This window comes from Zalophus californianus, chromosome 13 (genome assembly GCF_009762305.2).
Source record: "Zalophus californianus isolate mZalCal1 chromosome 13, mZalCal1.pri.v2, whole genome shotgun sequence".
NCBI classification, from domain to species: Eukaryota; Metazoa; Chordata; class Mammalia; order Carnivora; family Otariidae; genus Zalophus; species Zalophus californianus.
In genome coordinates, this window is record NC_045607.1 from 73,972,399 (window position 1) to 73,984,692 (window position 12,294).

A 12,294-nucleotide genomic window follows, 5' to 3' on the forward strand; every position below is an offset into this window, starting at 1 on the left:
TACCAGAGAGGGGGGGATGGGTTGAACAGGCGATGGGCATTAAGGAGTGCACTTGTGATGAGCACCAGGTATTGTATGTAAGTGTTGAATCACTAAATTATACACCTGACACAAATATTACGCTGTATGTTAACTAACTGCAATTGAAATAAAATTAAAAAAAACCTAACAAACCAAGTCAGAACCATCAATGACCTAGATATTATTAAACTTCATACATATTTTAATAAATATGAGCAAGTTCAAGAAAATAGATGGCAAGGTGGAGAATTTAAAAGACAAGTAGAAACTGTGAAATGTTTGAAGTTGAAATGATAGAATTAAAAAACATGGTTACTAAAATTAAAACTCAGTAGTAGAGTGATTATGGGTGAAGAGAGATTAGTGAGCTGAAGATAGAGTAGTAAAAATATTAAGACTGAAGCATGAAAACATAAAAAATAAAAAGTACAGAAGACAGCATTGGAGACATGTGGGGCATAGTAAACATTTTTATCATATGTTTAATTGGAGTCTAATAAAAGAGGAGAGGGAGAGTGGGGAGAAAGCAATATTTTAGAAATAACAGCTGAGTTTTCCAAAACTAAAAAGAATATATCAAGCCAGAAATTCAATAAGCACTACAAAATAGCAACAAGAGTAAATACAAAGAAAACCATTCCTAGGACCATCACAGTATAATTCATAAATAGCAAAGAAAAATAGAAAATCTTAAAGTAGCCAGAGGTAAAAAAGAGATAATACTTTCAAAGGAGCAACAATAAGATTGAGATTACAGCCTATTTCTCAACAAAAATGATGGATACTAGAAAATAATGGAATAACATTTTTAAGTACTAAAAGAAAATAACTGCCAGCCTAGAATTCTAGACAGAGAAATGTTGTTGGAAAGGAAAGATGAAATGAGGAAGTTTTCAGATGAACAAAATCTAAATACCCAAAAGACAAAGATTATTGAAACAAAGCAAAACACCAATTCCATGTCACTTACAAAAGACAAGAGTTCTTATAAGGGAAGAGAAAGATGGAAAATTAACAGAGGGAAAAATTATATCATGATAATAAATCGAAGAAGTTATTCTAATGTTCAAGTGGACTTCAAAGCAAAGAGTACCACTGGAGATGAGGCAGGATAGTGAGACTAAGTGTTAATTTACAAGGAACGTATTATAAATCTAAACTTCGGTGCAATAGATGAAGAGACATTCCAAAAAACTAAGTAGAAATAGAAAAATCTGAGTTACTATAGTAGTAACATAGAACAACAAAAAAAATCAGTAAATTATAGGGAAACTGAATATTATCATTAAAAAAATGCAGCCTAAAATTTACATAAAGCACTGCACAAACACAGAACACATATATTAATATACAAATATTTTAGGTGCACAAGGCACATTTATAAAAATTGACTATATTCTGGTTATAAAACAAGCCTCAACACAGGTCAAAGAATGTATTAAAAGGATTTTTTGAAGGAAGGATAAAATAAGAAATATAAAGATATAGAACCAATATTTCTCCAAATATTAGGTTGTTAAAAACACTTCTAATCACTACACAGGTTGAGGATAAAGTGACAACAGAATTAGAATTTTATTAATTGAATGATAATGAAGGGAAAATATTTCATATCAAAACTTATAGATTGCAAATAAAGTTGTGGTTACAGAGAAATTTAAGTATTAAAATTTATATTAGAAGGAAAAAACTGTAAATCAGTAAATATACATCAAAGTATTTTCAAAATAGTAGCAAATTAAACCCAAGATTTTAGAAAAAGGAAATAAATATAGAGCAGAACTTAATAAGATGGAGGAGAAATATATGATAGAGCTAATGATTTTTCAAAAGATAAATATGATCTAAAACTCTCTAACACTATAAATTAAAGAAAAATGGGAACATTACTATAGTTCCTATAGAAATTAAAAATATAAAGGATATTTCAGTTTTAAATTAATAAATTTGATAGTTAAAAATTTGCAAATCACTAGAACAAAATAATATACCTAAAAAACATGAGATATATAAAGGATAACTGTAAGCCTATTAATGAATTTGGATTTGTAATTTAAAATGTCTTTAAAAAACAACCTTTCCAAAACCATATTAATTCACCAATAAAGTCTCCCAAATATTAAAAAAAATAACAATCTTAGAAAAATTCTTCCAGAGAAATGGAAGAGGGAATATTTTTCCAACTCTTTTTATTAAGCCAGCATAAACTTGATACCAAATATTGACAATAAAATTAAATGAAAGGAAACATATAAAAACAAAATGTCTAAGCAAAATAAAGTTTGTTTCTGAAATAAACAAGAATGATTTAATATTAAAAATTCTATCAATAAAATTCAATGTATTAACAAATAAAATAAAATTATTTCCATAAATGCAGAAAATGTTTGATAATTTGATAAAATTCAACACTGAAATATTATTTAAAAATCTCAGAGAAAAATAGAAAAATAAGAGAACATTCTTAATCTAATAAAGAGTATCTACATACAAATCTTATGGCACAATTTTATGGTTAAAATAATAAAGCCTTTGCTCCAAGATAGGAAATAGTAAAATGATGACCATGATCCTCCTTTCTATTATGTAGGAGGACTAGATGGGCAGTACCAGAAAGAAAGGGAAATAAAAGGCATTATAATTAGGGGGGAATGTTTTATTATTTATCCCTGTTGAAATTTATACATAGGAAATCCCTCCAAATTTATAGATAAACTAATAGATTTTATAAGATAATTTTGCAAGTATACAGGATAAAAAGCCAATATAGAAAATCAATTGTAGGGCTCTATACCAGAAATAAACAATTAGAAAATAAAGTATTTAAAGATACAAGTTCTAATAGAATCCCAAATTATCTAATACCCATAAATGAATCTGTAACTATCATGAACAATACTCAAAGAAGAGAAGTACCCACCATTATTGAGGAAGTTAAAGAAAATCTAAATAAATCGTATATATTCTTGTTCAGATATTGGAATGCTACTTATTTTGAAGATGTCAATTCTCTACAAATTGTTCATAGATTCAACATAATCCAAGACAGAATTCTAAACAGGTTTTATTGTGAGTAGTGGTAACCAGTTAATGGTGATAAAAATGCTAAAATGTATATGGAAATGTCAAGGGTCAAAAATAAACGTTGCAACCTTGAAGAAGATTTTAAAAGTTGTAGGACTTGTGTGACTATCCTACATAACACTATCAAGCTACTGTAATTAAGGGAGAGTAAAGTTTGGGTATACTGACAGACAAGTAAATCAATGGAACAATAGAGAAAGGCTCAAATACTTTTGGTTATTTGCCTTATGACAGGTGTCACTCAGTGCAGTGGGGAGAAGACTGTGTTTGTAAATGAGGAATGCTAGGGCAATTGTATGTTCACATGGAAAAACAATGAATCTTGACCCTCAATACATAGAAATAATCAGTCTAGAAAATTGTAGATCTAAGTGTGAACGGTCAGGTGGTAAAGCTTCTAGAATATAACCTCTTACGTTAAGGTTAGCATCTATGTATTGTACCCAGTGGTGGAGGCAGAGCAGGCCTAAGAAGTGCAGGAGGCCAGGAACAGGCAAAGACAGAGGAGGGTTTCCAAATGAGGCCAGCGGGGACCAAATGAACACCAGGACCAGGAGCAGTCTCCAAGGAAGAGCTTTTAGGACACAAACGGATGGAGAAATGAAAATGTATTTAAGAGGTAGCACCATAATTCTTCTTAGGGATGACTTACGTTGCTGGGAAAAAATAAGTAGTGCTTGGTGTAGAAGGTGAACATCTTCATTAAATCCCAGCAGGGTCTTGGCACCAGGACCACGTAATGAAGCAAAACCTGGAGTCCCTGTGGGTCATCCAGCAAAGACAAGGATGAGAAACTGAGATAGGAGGGAAGAGAGGGACTGAAATTAAAGGGAAATGTTTGTGCAGATGGGTGCTGCTGAAGACCAAAGTCCACGACGGCCCCCCACCTCCAAATCTTAAATAAAAGCCACCATGTTCCTAAGTTATTTTAGTGTGTGGAACTGCTCTTTAGAACCTGAAAATGGGGTCAAGTTTCCTGTCTGGATTGCTACAGTGCAGAATAGAAGCAGAATGTTTACAAGTAATTTCCCATCTGACCAGGGAGGCCTTGAGGCTGCCAGTCCCTCAAGGGGCATGAGCAGGACTGGAAGGCTTGAGTCTTGAGCAGTCAAAAACTCCGGGGTGGCCTTTTGGGAGTTAAGATCCATTGTGAATATTGTACCTTCAATGACCCCTTCTTCCTTTCTGTCCAGCTCTCCCCCACTCCTATTGGGGCTCGAAGGGGTTAAATGAGCCCTCTCTGACTTCTTGGTGCTCCAGAAACTTGACTTGTACTTGGGGACTTTGGGGAAAAGTCTGCCTTCCATCTACCGGCTGCTGTTTTTTGATCTATTTGTTCCAGGCTAGTCTGCTCAAACTGCCTTTGCCATTTCTGCCAAGAAGCTACTCCCAAACTCCCTCCCAGGACCTTCCAAACTCTTTTCTGGGACAGAAAGAGAAGGAGGAGAATTAATAATGAGGGCTATTTTTATTTCTAGAAGGAATGTTGATCACATGACTTCACGGTATTCATCTCCTCGTCTGTTCAGTTTTTTTTCTAGCTTAATCATGGGTAGGTGTGCGGCCCCGACCCCACCTCAAGGAGGCTTTTAGAACATGATCCTTATCTCAGCATGAAGACTCTCTCCATTCTCCACTCTGTCTCCTTACCCTTCCTTATCCCCTGACTCACAGGCTCTCTGATCTGTAAGGAAGATAAGCACTTCACAGAACTTCTGTGACAGAACCAAACATATTGAAATGACTTTTTATGAAGATATTGGAACAACGGAAAAAGAATACGTGAAGATTGTTTCTCCTGAGGGCTCAATTATTTAGAGGACCTACAGCAAACTGTGATTGATAAATCTCACATTGCTTCTCTTGGCAATTGTTGATCGCACTGTGATGAAAACAATAGAGAATGGGAAAATAATATTTGGATTTCAACAGAATAGTGAAAATTCGGGGACTGTCTTTGAATTTTGCAAGTTGAGAAAAGATTTCACATTTTGATTGTATGTCAGGAATCCCTTTTAAAACTGGGCCAGTCTGTGGGATGCCTTTAAAAATCAACTATAGCCATAACCCCCACAAGATTTCTTGATTTCTCTGGGGTCTGATAAACCATCACATTTCAGAGTGGTGCCCTGTATATGAGAGTGATAAAGATAATTTGGAAGCACAGCAGCGGCTAAATATATGGATCCAGCAGCTGTTCATTGAAATGTTTTCTACTATTAAATTCATTGCATAAAATTTTAAATGTCCAAATTCAGGCACAGAGGTCCTGCCAACCATCAGGAGCTTCAACCTTGTTAACAGCTCAGTGTGTACCGTTAAATACACTACTTTGGTAGTTCCAGAAACTACTGGGTATCTTTAATGCCTCGTTACTTTTTCCTTTGTGTCTTTCTGCTTTTCTTTAAAAACATAATTACATGACCTTGGGGAACTTAAATTATGTCCTTTGGTCTTTGGTTGCCTTCTTTGTGAATGTCTAGGTGTATCTTTAGTATTGCCCAATAGAATGTCCCATGATAATGAAAATGTACATATCTGTACTGTCTAACGCAGTGCCCACAAGCCACGTGGCCAATAAACACTTTTGAAATATAGCTAGTGCAACTGAGGAAGTGAATTTTTAATTTTATTTTAAAATTCATGTAACTACAAAGAACCCCATGTGGCCAGTGTCCACTTCATTTGACAGTGCAGATCTGGTCATTTTTTTAAAGGCCACCCTCCGCTCTAAAACTCTACCATTCATTAACTCAACCGAAATATTTTTGCCCTTTGACAAGCAGAAGATAATTTAGGCTTGGCTTGAAATTATTTTTCAAGAACTTTGTCAGTTTGGAAACATTATATTCTTAACATTTTCTTTGCTTTATGAAACTTTAATAATATTGGACTTTCTTGCCCTTGGTACCACCTTTGTGATTATGGGAAATACTGAAGATGAACAAAGATCATTGAAGAGACCGTGAAGAGAAACCTCCTTCTGGATTTAATTTCATTAGGAGGATGTTCAGAATGCCAATATGCTAAGTTACTTAGAATAAAACCCATACTTTTTTTGTGCTATGTTGTTTTCTACGTGTAGCTAGAAAAACGTTGGTAGTTATGTCTTAAAAAATAATCTTTAAAATCGGCACATCTATTTTTGAAGCTGATTTGGCTGTTCAAGGCTTGTATAGCACTTTGCCATCTCACTAATATTTCACTTAGTAAACAAATGCAGTTGCCATGATTGCTCTAGGTTACATGTTCTTTGAAGTTAGGAAATATTTATATCACAGTCTCTATACATAGCACAATCTCCATTGCTAATTCAGATCATAATTTAAGATATAAGATAATATTTAACATTTATTATGGTGGTCATAAACATCTAGCAAACCAACCAGAAAACAAAAGCAAGCTCTTGTTTCTCTTTTTTTTTTTTTTGTAAGCCAAGGAATAAATGAGAAATACCTAGTGCAAAACCATATCCCTAATAATTGCTGTTGTATTTAAAATACATATATGTTAAATTTATTTTAAAATATCTTCTTATCTCAGACTTTTCAGGTTGTACCCAAAGGATTATACTGGAAGTGAAAATAATCAGGTGGTCTGACCAGCCTGGATCACACACTGAAAGTGATTGGAAAGGGAAGAGAGTTTTAGAAATTCACCTTTGGTATTATCCACTGGACCAACTGAATCACAATAGAAACTATTGCTTTCTTGGAGACAGTCAGCAATCTGGACCGTTACTCTAGTATAATCATGCCTGCAGAAGTATATATAGACTTGCATGCACTCACTGACAGGTAGGAATTCTTCAGTTTGGCTGCAGTAGTTGGCAATGAGGTATTGTACGTCAGAAGAATCTTTTTTAAACTACAAATTAAAGGATATTTAAACTATCACTTACAGTAAATTTTTTTCTAAAATTAAGAAATGTGTCCATTGGCATATTTAATGTTTTAATGTTTAATGTTTCCTTGACAGCTCAGGGTCATCATTCAATGTTTGTGTTGATAATGCATATGGAAGCAAGACAGGCGTGCTTATTAAAACTGAAGATGACATAATGTCAGCAGGGATAACCAATAAGAAATCCCAAAATGAAAACAAATCATGATTAAAAAAAAATCAGTAAATGTAAAATTCTAAAATTTCTTTTTTTTAAAAGATTTTATTTATTTATTTGACAGAGCAAGAGAGCACAAGCAGGGGGAGCAGCAGAGAGAGAGAAGCAGACTCCCCACTGAGCAAGAAGCCCAATGTGGGACTCGATCCCAGGACCCTGGTATCATGACCTGAGCTGAAGGCAGACACTTAACCAACTGAGCCACCCAGGTGTCCAAAATTCGGAAATTTCTGTATTTAGTTTCAAGCAGAGACCCCCACAAATAAAAATGAGAGATTCCAGCATCATTGGCTCTCTTTCTCCCTTGCTTTTTTCCCCCTTTTCTTCTACCCCAGATCGTGTTCCAGAAAAAGTTTAGAACTGCTTGCAAGACCAAATCTACTACCTGCTTACGCTCACACAAACTTCACATTATGTCCGTGAGATAGTGTTGAGGTAAAATTTAATTTGTCACACTGAGATCTGTTGTTAGAATTAGAAACCAACTTATAAACATACAGAGAGTAAGTGTCAGACACTACTCTTCCTACTGAATTTCTCTCCATTTCTAAGAGGTAAATCTTATTTCCCAAGATCACCTTTTATAGGTACCTTATTCCAGGCTGTTCCACTCCTGCCATCCTCAACCCCTAACATACATTTGGTACTTTTTGTGACCCTAGTTATTCGTTTATTAAATAATTAACCAAGGACGCCTGGGTGGCTCAGTAGGTTAAGCGTCTTCCTTTGGCTCAGGTCGTGATCTCAGGATCCTGGGATCGAGCTCCTCATCTGGCTCCCTGCTCAGTGGGGAGTCTGCCTCTCTCCCTTCCCCTTCCCCACTGCTTGTGCTCTCTCTCACAAATAAATAAATATCTTCTAAAAAATAAATGATTAACCATACAACTGTTAGAATTAAGTACAAAGTAAAATAAAAATACTGGAATCGCTCTGAGGGTTTAAGCAGCTCTGTCACTAAATAGAGAGCATGCATGGGTTTAAAGAGACTGCACTGGACTTGCCCTGGTCTCAACTCTTTCTCAAGAAGGATCTGAGGTAAATGTAAATTCCGAATGAGTCAGACCGGCCTGCTTTCTCAGTCTGACTGGAGTTGATTGCTCATGCTCCTGGGGTCAGCAGCACTTGCCAAAGGTGGGGTGGCGGACTTTGCCTGCTGCAGAAACCGAGGGCCCCAGTGGGCCCACTGTCTGTCTGCAATTCTACACTGAAGGCCACATTTCAACTTTCCTAGAACATTAGTGGTCTACCTTCCGGTTTCTGAACTGCTCAGACTGAGTCCTTGCAGACACTCTCTCACCTCGAAGCCTGACCTTCAACCCCTATCCTTGACCCAAAGAGTCTCCCTTCCTACTTTAGGCTTTGGGTGCTTTAGCCATAAAATAATACATTTGTCCTTATTTCTTTCAAAAACTCTAAAATGCAGTGGCTCCTTCAAAGAATTGCTTTGTGCTTGTTTCAGATTTTTTTTAAAGATTTTATTTATTTATTTGACAGAGAGAGAGAGAGAGAGAGAGAGAGAGAGAGAGAGAGAGAGAGAGAGAGAGACAGCAAGAGAGGAAATACAAGCAGGGGGAGTGGGAGAGGGAGAAGCAGACTCCCCGCCAAGCAGGGAGCCCGATGCGGGGCTCGATCCCAGAACCCTGGGATCATGACCTGAGCTGAAGGCAGACGCTTAACGAATGAGCCACCCTGGTGCCCCACTTGTTTCAAATTTTGAGAGAATTAAAACCACAGTTACTCGAGAAGATAGTCAGCCACATTAGATGAGTAAAGGGTGCTTTTAGAGTTAGATGTACAAGGCAGGAAGATGACTTCGTAGGTTTTAAGACCCTAATAATCCATTCTCATGGGATGGGAAGAAGGGGAAGAGAGTTAGTAAAATACTAAATGATTCTGACAAATTCAATTAGCCAAGCTGTGGCTGATTAGTCAATATTTGAATAAAGCCACACACACATCCACTCCAAGTTTTCCTTTATTTTTCTTTTTTTTTTCCTTTATTTTTCTAAGAAGGGATCCCAGTGAACTGACTCCCATGCTCAGTAACTCCCTGTTCAAAGATTCGGTCTTTAAAAACAGTTACTGTTGCTGGAAGACAAAATATTGCCTGTCAGTCCTAATTGATGTTTAGCTATCAAGTTCATCTGAAATAAATTTATTACTTTGCCTGATCTCAGTTTAATACATTCCAAAGGGGGGGGAGAAATGCACAAGAATTTATAGAGTCTCAGTTCTCCACACTAAAGTGTGCGATAAATTACAACATTATTTGGCCATGAAATTAACAAGCCATAGAAACCACACTATTAGCAAGGTATACAGTGGTAAACAACAGGCGACGCTCGTGATATAAAACAAAATAGACTGTGTATGTAGGCGTAGCTGCCAATAAAGCCATAATTAAATGCATTCCTATGCATCTTTAGCAGGTAAGCTCTTTGAGGGCATTTGCTATGAATTCTACATGCCTGTCGGGAGACGACGGCCCATTTGCTATGCCCTTTATTTGAAGACTGAGAAGGTGTTATCATGAGTAAATTCAGAACTTTACTCGACACAGAGGTTGGTCAACTGTGCGTTCTGGACAGCAGAATTACACAGATCTTTCACACTGCTTCCAATCCTCCTGCAATTAAGTGCCATTTCAACAAATGCAGGGTAAAGTATGGCACATTACAAGAAGCTAGGAAGAAAGGAAGGAACGAAAGGAGGGAGGGAGGGAAGGGGGGAGGAAGCAGAAAGATGTGTATGGAGTACAAAGGATGGACCCAAAACTCACCTGAGTACCCTAAATTATTAGCATATGCCACAGAAACTTAACTGAAAACAGTAAGCCAAACTCGGAAAGAGTCTGTTTTTTCACGATACTGCATACACACATCTACCTTAAGTAATCTCTGTTTTTAGCCAGTAAGGGAGCACTGTTTTGCAAGGCTGTCTGTGTTCTATCAAAGGGCGTGTAAAGGTCAGATGACTCAACTTTAGGAGAAGAATTAGCTCTCAGGTGAATAACTGCTTCTTACAGGTTGTGACCCTTTGAATTTTCCAGAAACATTTCCAAAAAAATCAAAACTAGAGGACTAAGACAGCTGCTTTTAGAAGCTTTATACTAACAAGGTTTCTGTGGGAAGAATATCCTCCTGGATTATCAACACAATAATGACAAGCAGATTAATTTATGCTGAGAAAATTACACAACAACCATGTCACCTCCATTATACTGACTGTCTTCCTGGCTTCAATCTTCTACTTCTTAGGAAAGGTAAATATTGAGCCAAGAATAGACACTGGCCGTGTGGGAGGCTCAGATGGACCTATAGATGCCCTCAGAGAAAATCACCCACCCAGGCTAAAGTTCTGCTTAAAAATATCCCCAACTGAGTGAATCTCAAAAACCATGTACTGAGCAAATGAATCCAGATACAAGAAGTCACCTACTGTATTATTCAATTTCCATGAAATTCTAGACTAGGCAAAATTAATCTATAATAATAGGAAACAAATCAGTGTTTGCCTGGGTGGGAGGCAAGGAGATGTTTGCAAAGGGCTAGGAGAATTTCTAGGGTATTAGACTCATTCTCTGTCTTTATGGGGGTAGTGGTTACACACATTATACGTACGTTAAAACTCACTGAACTTTGGACTAAAAATATATGTATTTTATTGTGTGTAAAGGACACCTCAATAAGGTCGATTAAAACCGAAACCAAAAGCAAAACAGAAATCCCTCAAGACCTCAAAGAAAATGTGCTGTTTCCTCCAGGGTACCAGACTGGAAATGAGGCACCGGTCCTTTCTACTCTAAGATATCCCTAGGATTATTTAGACTGTTTTAAAATGCTAGAATTCCCTATCAGAAAAACTCACCACCATTACCTTGACTTCTCTGCCTCTTCTCCCAACACAGGGAAGTCAATTGTAGGAAAGAAAAACCGGCTTTTCCATCATCACAGATGCTTAACAAAGCTATTATTTATAGGATAAATTTTGGCTACAGTTTAAAAAAAATCTAGATTTTTGAGATTTACAAGCCTTAACAGTTAAACTATTGTCTCCCCTGGAATTTGGAAAAATTTATTTTGAACATGAATAGCTGAGATTTGACATTTTTGTTTTCTGTGGTTCTTTCTTTCCCTGCAGGAGAAATGATAGGTGTGAACATGAGTAGGAATGAGAAACACATACAGAAAGTAAAAACAATCCCTTGTTGCATTTGCAGAGTTATAATTTATATGAGCCCCCTTTAAACAATAATCTATTGTCAGAACCAACAGAATACAGTCTCCGCGGAGGCTAAGATATTTGTCTCTTTGTTTTGGGAATGTTGTTTTTCACCAATGAATCTCCATGCCTAGAATAGTGGCTGGCAAGAGAAAGTGGTGCATAAATGTTTGTTGAATGACTAAATGACTAAGTTCTGGTGGTCAGTATCCATTTCAAACTGTCATTGTGCCCTGCTTTCTATAACAGAGCTTGGAAGGGACTCATCAAGGTATTTGTAGTCAAGGATCATTGTAATCAATATGTCTTTTGTCTGAAATGGTCCTACAACCCCAAATGCATTGTTTTCCCCAACTTCATATTTATTTCCAAAAAAAAAAGCCATTATTTTCAGCAGATTGTAATACAAACACATCATGGATATGCCTCTTGGTGATCCTTTTAATATCATCACAGCAGATTCCTCATGACTCCTCGCCTTAATTTAAACCTGTCTTTTCACTGCTGGCCTCACATTCCCTCCTCACTCAGTTGTGGGCCTCTTCTCCAACTACCACTTCACTCTGAAACCAAAGGCAGAATCAACACCTTCCTGCTCTTTATGATACCTCCAGGCTATTATCATTTTGCGACTGCCCTGAAGAATAGCCAAACAATTGTTATATCAGAGCCATCTGCCAGTTTGTAGCTCTAAAAATTAATGAAGGTACAGCATCTGTCAAAAATATAGCGATTTAAACCTATGGTCTAACACAGCAGAGTCTGAAGTCATTTATGCCAATCGGTGTGGGATTCACCCTCCTTCTGGCAGTTCTAATGCCACACAACACTCTTGCCTTTTAAGGTAA